At 31.2% G+C, this 9,925-nt stretch overlaps 1 long non-coding RNA gene across 1 annotated transcript in view; it reads left to right on the top strand.

The window, feature by feature from the left end:
- The first annotated feature begins 1,723 nt into the window (after nucleotides 1–1,723).
- Nucleotides 1,724–9,925, top strand: part of LOC146997782 (uncharacterized) — a 44,835-nt gene continuing 36,633 nt past the window's right edge. The window contains exon 1 of the long non-coding RNA XR_015040535.1: nucleotides 1,724–1,824. This is a non-coding gene — a long non-coding RNA (uncharacterized LOC146997782). The remainder of the gene's footprint in view (nucleotides 1,825–9,925) is intronic.

Here is a 9,925-nt window from a genome sequence, read left to right as displayed (position 1 = left end):
GTATTTTTAATAAAACTATATAAATAAAAATAATTCAATAACCAGTGCTCGGATTTGTTTGTTTCTCCTGTAATGAGAGAAATTGAATAAATTAAGATTTTCCAATTCATGATGAATTACTTTTCCTTAGAAGTTTCATGTATTTAATTTTACTATGCAAATACCATTGAATAAGTATCCAGACTAAATCTTAACATTTGAATTTAGTAAATACATCATATTAGCATCTGTTGGTAGACAATGCTGTTATAAGTTTTGTTAGGTGAAAAGGAGAATATTGCACAGAAATGAATTTAGCAAAATCATTTTGTTAAATAATGACTACTTTGCTTTCTATCATTTCTCATTATTTCAAATTCATTTCCATTGCATTTTAATGTATAAACATTTAAGTAAAATTCTCCATAGATATTTTGGGAACAGTTTTCAGCAGTGTTTCATTATTTCGCACATTAAAACAAGTTTTATTCTTTGTAGCTGTTTATTTATTACACATATATGTAATGTATTTTGTTTTCAGAATACATGTTATTTTCTTAACAAGAAAATTATTTGATTATTCGTATCACTTGGTATTGTGTTTTAAGTTCGTATTATGACACAAAATGGTATTTATCTGTTATATTAACTATTAGTATGTAATAACTGATCAAATTCTGCATGATTTTCATTTACGTTCTTGGAAGACTTGAATCGTATAAAAAAATTAGTAATATTATATAACTACTTTTTTTATTGTTTTTGAAACAAATTTTTGTTTTACTTTGTCCAAGTTATGAGAAATTTAAAACTCCAACAAACATTGAAAAAAAGTCATAGTTATTCAGAATTTCTCTAAAAATAACCTCAAAAGTTTCATGAATAATTGCACTGATCATTTCTAATAAATCATTAAAATTAAAAACTGAAATACTATGTTAAGACAACATTAGTTTCAAATTTGAAGAAATATATGTAATTTTACCTTATAGGTTAGAATTAAAGATTAGAATATTTCATAATTAACAAGGAAAAGATTACTTCTGTAGAACTAAAAATTTATTATCACATGATTCAGCGGATTATATTCTTTCATTTTCAATGAATTTTGAAAACAAGATTTATATCTTCTTTTCACATGGTATGTTCCTAATTTTATGAACATTATGATTGACAGTAACGTAAATATCAATAAATCTGGCTGGATGATTTGGTCGGTAGGTAGTTAAACTCAAGATCTAATAAAAGGGAATTCTTGAAATTTGCATTTTATTTAAATAAAAAACTACGCTTCTATTCAATTAGGCTTTCTCATTTTCTCATTTACATTATCATTACTGTACTGGAGTAAACGATTATTTAACAAATTAATTAGACGCAGTTTTAAGAATTTGCACAGTCCAGAACTGAAAATGCTATTCATATGTTATTAAACAAAAATACATCTCTTAAAATTTGAAAATGATACTTCCACTAAAGTAGAATGAATAACATAAGGCTTATCAATATCGCAACTACAATCCGACGTCTGCATATTCTCTTGGGCATTCGAGAGTTCAAGGAAAGGAGAAAACCCAGATAAAAGAAGGCTTGTGTATACTGATGTCTGGGCAGTTGCTCAAACATTTTAAGTCTACGTATCGTTAATGGAATTTCTAGTGGGTTAGTCAGTCTTCTACACAGTCGACGTAAACATTATGAGTCATATTATTTCCGCAGTCGTAAAACATTGACATGTGACACTCGGCATTTGCTGCTGGCAAGATACCGAAATGTTAGCCTCTCTTCTCAGACATTAAGTCTCAGAATGAAAATTCAACATCCTTAATAGTCGCTAAAAGAGATGTAAGTTATTACTAATTTCCCTAATCAGATATTTACAATTTCAGAATTTAGTGTGACTTCTCGTTTTCGTTTCTATACCAGAATGAAATTCGTTTGAGAGTATTTCTGATGTTTTCAGATTGTAAGACAGAGTGTGTCTCGAAGCCACGTTACTAACTTTTCTAACTCTGATATGATTGCATTTCTTCGGCTTTGGTTTATTGCTGCGAGTATTTAAACTGTAACGCCGGTGAGAGGTTTCAGCCAATTTCGCGTTCAATAAATTGTACAGTCTTCGATTTCTAGACTTAATTTAAGTTCCGAGGTTAATTGTTATTTTAAGTTACCTTTCCACAAGTGGTGTTTGAGCTTAATAAACCCTATAAATTCTCTACTCAAAGTTTTTTTCCCGTTGGCAATCAATGAATAGCTTCAGTGCTATCCACCATTCTGTGAACGATACTAGAAGATCCATCGTAGGAAATGAGAACAAAATTCCGACACAAGCTTGAAAGAGAGTAGAGACTTAGCGTTTACCACCGTGCACCTTATTAAGAACTAAGTACTTCATCTCATTCTGCGGTTACGGTTTTCGTGAGCTTTTTTAGGATGAGACAAGAAGTGGTCATCGTTTGCGTAGGCGGAGAATTCTAAAAAAATTAAAACTCATTTTTATCTTTCATAATCAATCATTCATATCATATCATTCATATTAACATAAGTGCTTTTTTTGAAAATAAAAAATTTCGCCTACGATTTTTTGGGGCGAGGGAAATTGAATTTATCAGGACAGAATCCCCTAAAAAGCTGAATTATTAAGAAAGACTTTACTTACTTACAGCTGTAAATTTAGCATAAAATTTAATAAAAGCAATTTAGAACAGTGTTTTTCATTTCCTAAATTTTCTAACGCAAAACATAAAAAAACTTCCTTAACATAAAAAAACTTCCTTTCGATTCATTCCCAGGTATTTTGTGAGACTTAACTAGTCACTTGAGCTTTTCATTTGAGATTTTAACTAATCTATTAGACTTACATCACCATACATAATATTTAACTCTTGTCGTTATACATCAGCAGAAAAGCTTTATTTAAAAAAAAAGCTGATACACCTGAAGAAAAGCTCACAAAGTATGACACCATGCGAGCACTGATCTCTTGTGAGAGTAGAATACCTTGTGAGACGAAAATAAATCTATCCCTGCTGCTGTCGTTTTCCAGCTGTGAATTCATGCCAATCCCAAACAACAGAAGGATAGATCTCCTTCTTTACTTTAAATTATTTTAAAAGATAATTAGTTAAACTTTAAATTGTTTTACTATGCATCCATTTAAGAGATTCTGCGAGCCAAAAATTCCTGTTTATGCAGATTTTTGGTTTGCAGTCCCGTATTTCCTGCCTAAATTTGTGAAACTTTTCAAATTGCCTGAAGCAAGGAAAAATCTTTGAGAAAATTAACTGACATCTCGAAGTTATTAGAAAATTCGTTATCTATTTAAATCCACCCCGTTGGCGGATCTAAATAGGTTGCGGGTAGAGCCGGTTGACTGGCTGCCGTAGTTGAGGGTCCAGGTTCACGTTCTGAACATAACGTGGATTATTTTCATCGCATAGTGCGGTCTGCGGCAGTACTAAATACTGTTGAACCCAAGTCCTATCGAGAGGATGGAGTTTGGAGAAAAGGGATAGAAAACCCTCATACCTTTACTTTGGGGTATTCTTCTTCAGTATTGGGATGGTACTTTCGCTGTCTCACAGGTGCAATTCGTTAGCCGTCTGTGGTGCACCCTAAGCAACGTCCTCTGTGAAATCTGTTTAAGACACAGATGAGAAAATTAAAATGATAATTTGTCTGTTTTCTCGTTTCCTTTCTTATTGTATAGGGACATTGATGCTCAGTAAAATAGAGAATCAATAAAGTTACTCTCAGATGGGTTTTCAATGTGCGTTATTCGCATTCAACGTGATTTATTCTGATAATCGTTCGTAGTTTGACCATTCTTCTCCATTTATTTATAATGTATTATGCCGTTGAAAGTAATGATATATAAGTCGTACTATGCAATAAAAAGGAGAGATTGTCTTTCTGGTTTTACATGTAAAAGAATATCTTTCGTTATAGTGTAATTAAATATGTCTAATTTTACTTAGAACGTTGTACTTTAAATTTTATTACAAAGCATAATATGACTCAACTGGTTGCCATTGGATTCATTTATTCTCAAACCTAGAAAATGCAGCAACTCAAAATGCTATTTAAATTCTTCTCTCGTAGTATACATACGAATGGTAATTCTGGGTATAAAATGTATGCAATAAATGAAGAGTGGTGCATGGATGCCGTATCAAGTTAGAAAGCTTTAAACTGGAATTACGCATAATTTTTCTTTATCTAATTCGGATATAAGGTTTTTAAAAGATTCGGATATAAGGGTTTAAAAGATTAAATAATTAATAATATAACACACATCTATTCTAAAAGTAATAATTGTTGCCAAATTATTTAAAATAAAATTTGTCTCAAAATATGTGTACTACACATTATTATCAAAATTAGAAGTAATATCAGAATTAATTGGAATGAAATATGTTTTAAAAGATAAATGAAAAGAAAAATAGTTTTTAAAATGGTCGACTCTACGCATAACTATTCTTAATGTTTCAGTATGGTCTTATATCAATAAATTATTCTTAGCGGTTGAATTTATCAGAGAAAATAAATACCTCTTGAGACTTTTTTCGGTGTAAAAAGGAGAATATTAATTTTAGTTAGAACTTTCCACTAAAATTCTAGACTCACTTTATTTTCTTGAAATTAATAAATTAAGTTTCAGAAACAAACATTATTTCGAGTTTGCCTGCATACATTCTATAAATGAGGGTGATAATCATAAATCTAACAGCATAGATCTCAAAACTAGAATAGAACTATTTTCTGCATTTCCTTTTTTAGCAATTTTTTAAGAAAGGTTTTATTCTATCTAGTATCTTAAACAGACTGGGTTCAGTTATCAGCGATAGCTGGAGAATAAGTGTAAAATGCTATTCTAACTAACGCATCTGAGAATATTATCACCTTAAATAGCACATCCAATCTATCCGTAGCTGAGTGTGCTCTTCAAGGACCTTCATTAATGAAGATATTTAAACATAAATATTTAAATTATTTCATTATAATTCTGCGTGAAAACTACATATCCAAATGATAACTTAAGTTTTCCCGAATCGACCAAAAATAGGAGGTGTTTATGCAAAGCAGTTAGATAGGTATTGACTTTTTTGTGTTTGGAAATATTGCATAGTTTAAAGCGGTAATTTGTACACTGATTACACACCCAAATCCATGAATCGTTTTTCTCTTTCTAATTTATATGTTATGATTATCATTTTAACTTTTGTTATTTTCCGAGACAGGTTAAGTTTGAATAATGATGCACACTTAGTAACCGCATTTTAGAAAGCGCACTGAAACTATAATTTAAATAGTAATAGCCTCAAAACTTAGTTTTCACTGTTTCAGGTCACTGTTTCAGGTCAGTTTTATGAAAATTTCGAGCCATAGTGCTATTATATAATCGTATTCTACGAACGTTCTAGAAACGTTATGGAAAAATTTATTTAGTTCCTTTTTTAATCGATCAAACAGAGAATCATGTCAAAAAATTAAACCAAATTCAAGCCCCAGTGAAAAGGAGGAAAATATTAAAATATTTAAACCTTCCATTGTTTTGTCTACTGAATTTTTTTATCCTATTCAATTATATCTCGAGAATATTAGTTAACATTTGTTACCTGACTGTGAATAGTAAACATTTCTCAGCATTGCCTTCAGAAGTAGAGAAAACGCTTATTTTTTCAGTGAATTCTGCAGGTTCATGGAATCTGCTAATTCTTAAAACATTATGAGTTATAGTTTCTCCTACACAATAATGCCTAGCTAGAAAACAGCGTCTGCGTAGTATCACCTGCAGAGGTAAAAAAAAATAAATAAAGCGGAACCCCAATTGCATCAGTAATGGAGAAAAGAAGAAACACACAAAACAAAGCGGGAACATAAGTGCGAAAATCTTAGTCTAGAACGCACATTAAAGGGCTAAAATTTAAGAACAAACACAGAAAAAAATAAAAATAGGTGGGCAAGAGAGAGCAAGGGAAACAAAAAGCTTTCTGAAGAAGTGTCTAAGGAGGAGGGTGCAAAATGCTGATCCAGCAAACAATAAACAGCTATTCCTTTAGGAACAAAAGAAAGCTCAGCGGAATACTCTCGGCGAATGCACGAAAAAGACGAGCATACAGAAAGAAACACAAAGGGAGAAAACATCCAATAAACTAAACATCAAGTGTTCTATAATCTATACTTGTTTCTTTCTGCGGAGAGGTAATCGTATTCATGTTTGATCTCAAGCAGACGAAAAAAAATATCGGTAAATTTTGTATGTACTTTTAATGTTTTGCCATAAATCATAGGCAGTAACAAAAAATACAGTAGTTTACGTCTTTGTATATAAAATAATGGCAATTGAAAAAAAATGAAATAAATGTAAATTCACTGGGGATTTATTGCAGTAATCGTTTTCGTCGAACTCATTTCCTAAATTATTGAAGCATCAAAAAATTCATGGAAATTGAAGCATCAAAAAATTCATGGAAATTGAAGCATCAAAAAATTCATGGAAGCAATTCATTAAAAAAATTCTATTTTTTTTTTTTTTAACATTTTCCGAACCTGCAGCAGAATCATTTTAACAGTCTCCCTTGTTACGAGTTAAATGGTCTCTCGCTTATCTGTCAACAAAATTAAAAGTAATAACATTCACTTCCAGAAGACACCTTGTTCTAAAGCTTAACAGAGTGCAAATCCTGCGTGCGAAAATACTAAAAGCGGAAATACTACAAGAGTCTAAAAACTTACAGATTAATTTATGTGAAGAACACTAAAACAAAGCAAATGTAAAATAAAGCGAAGGGAAAGTAGTATGTTAAAGGTATAGTGTTGCTTGCGTTCAGACTCACAGTTCTGGAAATTTACACAAAAATACGCGCAGCTCTTCTCAGTATCACAGAACACAATCACTAGTTACATTTCAAACTATTAAGAACGTTAAACACAAAGAAATGCAAAGCGCATCTAAAGATCAAAGCTCACAGAGAGATAATCATAGTACACCGAAGTCGACTCTGAACTGAAGAACTGAGAACTTCTGTGTTCTTCGGCCTTATATTATTCCCCTCCGGCAGCTGAGCAGTCTCTAGTACCTTTCATTTCTCAAAATTACTGGAAGGCATATAAGGTTAAAGTTACTCATGAGAGCCGGATACTGTTACAGTTATGTATAGGGATATATTACAGTAGTTATACAGGGACCAAACTAAAATGGCGTCAAATGGTCGTCAAGTTTGGCTACTTTTGGAGATTTCTCGCCAGATTTAGGGACAAAAATTAGTCTCTAAAACCATCGCCAGTTTAGGGATATCTCAGCAATTTAGCGAGATAGCGATTTACCTCAATGTTAAATAGACTTATAATCTTATAATCTTATTTTCCGGCAGAGCTTCACCTCTTTCAAGCATTTCATGTCACATTTAAAAAAAAATACTAGAATTTCACGCATGATTTCATAAAAATTATTTAAGTTTATCCAAATTTCGTAGGAGCTGAAATATGTTTCCCTGAGTGTCCGAGAACACCTCACAATTCAGTTAAAAATGAACAAGCCACTGCTGTTTCATCGCACCTTTTTCTAACACTTTACTTTGTGGACTGATTATGCCTTTTTTTGCTGTTTTGAGTGGGAAGATTCCTTAGGTCTATAATACTGAAGTTATAGACTTAAGGAAGTCAATAAAATAATCATACACTTCACCGTCTCTATGACTAAACATAAGCATACTATTTTTATATTTTCCCTCTTATATTCATTGCTTGGGTTAATTTTCAGTGTTTCATTTCATATTGAATATACAGAGAAAGAGAGAGAGTTTCATGCTGTAACACATTGGCATACTGGAGTCACTATGCGGAATAAGTAACATGAATTCTTCCACAAAAAAATTAAAACCAAACTTTCAAGAGATATTTTCACAAAAATAAGATTTTTTAGATTCATTGTTTCAGCATGGTGTCAACAATGTACAATATTCGCGAATCGTAGTGAAGAGACACGGAAGTATTTCAAGCAAGCTATGGTAGTTCAATAAAGGAGAAAGTAATCGAAAATATATTGTCATTTAACCTTGATAATCCATTAGTATCAGATAACACTTGAACACTGCACTCTGTTATATTGCAGACACAAAAGGCTCACGTGGACAAACTCTTGCAGAGAAGATAGTATTTTCGAGATGCATATCTATGCAGGAAAAAAATCGAGTACGCTTCGATTTCATATAAATCAATGTGTAAAAATAAGAACCCGTGGTCTCATGTTACAGATGGAGTCCATATCTGCGCAAATTAACTATTTAGGTAGAATATATATAACAAATTAATAAGAAGCAGAAATACATTTTAGGATGACTATTGTATTCGCAAAATAAGAACCAAAACTTAAGATATTAGTCCAATAATGCAGCATTAAAACGCTTCATTTCTGAAGTAATATTATTTCGACAAATTTCAGCTCTTAAAGGAAAGTATTAGTTTTCTACGGTCATTCAACTTTAGCGAGGAGAGTAAGGAAATAAAATTATATTCAGAATGAAATAGGATTTGCAGCAATTTGCAGCAATAATCACGCAAACGAAACTTGATCTAGCTAATGCTAGATGCATCTCTGGTATTTCTGTTTTTCATTCTCAGGATAAAACTAAATCATGTTTTATTGAAAAAAGCAATATACGGATATATTAACGCGTATAGAAAATCATTTTGTATTTTGTGGTGCATATTATTTTGTAAAGACATCCGGTTGTAACTGCAGTTCCAGAAGTCTGTGTATTGAGAACTGATGAAATCAGCTCAACGAACCTAATGTTCTTTGAAGGTTGTCAGTGAGCAGTTATCACTTTGTCTTAAATATTACTAAGTTTTAATTCCTTTGTACGTGCCTAATCATACTTTGATATATATTTTAGGGTATCTTTTGTGAAAACATCATTTGCTAAATGTGACTACGAAATTTATTGGTTACGTATCAGGTTACAAAATAGAATAATTGTTTGACATAATGTTTTCTAATTCAAAAGTCAAACAACAAAACTCAGAGTTATATTTTCAAAATTTTCACAAGATTAGTTTCGATTAACTGTGAAAATTTTGAAAATATAACGCTGATTTTTGTTGTTTGACTTCTGAATTAGTATTTATTCGGCGTGTTATTATTGTGTCTTAATAATGTTTTCTGTGTAATTTTCTTGCTTACAGCATAGCATTTATGTACATATTCATCTTTAAAATTTAAACTTTTGATTTATATTTGCCTTCTTGATTTGACACCTCTGATGTTTTAAAAATTCATATTATTCTGTTTTTTATTGTTATATTTATTCATATATGCGATGCGGGTTATTTACATAAATGTAAGAAGTCAAAATAATTTTAAAACTTTTGAAAATATATTTCTGTACGTTAAAGAGAAACTTATATCCTTGCTATAGAGGAAGTTTTGACTAAAAAAATTAGTTCTATGTTATCCTTATATTATACATATTTCATATTACTCTGTATTATCATGAAATAATATTTTCACTTTCTTTCAGAGATACACTTTGTCTTAAATCGTTAACAACTTTGAAAATGCTAATAACCTCTTTTTTAATATGATTTACGTAGCGGATGTTTGTACGATGGTAACAAATATCATAAGTCATCGGTAGGTGATGAGAGTGACTACTTTTCGTTTGTTTTCCATTTTCTAAGAATCAGTTGCCCATCAGCGTGGCGAAGTGAATCGTTTAAAATGTAATTTTAAATATCATTTGCAACAAATTTGATGTAATACTCTAAGAGTATATTAAAACTTTAGAGGTATCTAAAAATTTTTATGGCCCTGAAAAGAGCTTTGTTTTAAAGAGGAGGGGGTGGCGAAAATGAGGATGTTTAACCACCAAATCCGTACAGTGTACGTCCCTGTCTCTTTAACGCATAAACTACATCCATGGCAGTGACATTTTTCATTTTC

Source organism: Stegodyphus dumicola, chromosome 4 (genome assembly GCF_044657685.1).
Source record: "Stegodyphus dumicola isolate Sdum_Otavi_A_Nest chromosome 4, ASM4465768v1".
Lineage (NCBI taxonomy): Eukaryota > Metazoa > Arthropoda > Arachnida > Araneae > Eresidae > Stegodyphus > Stegodyphus dumicola.
Note: the sequence above shows the minus strand (reverse complement) of the source record. Positions and strands in the feature narration are given on the sequence as shown.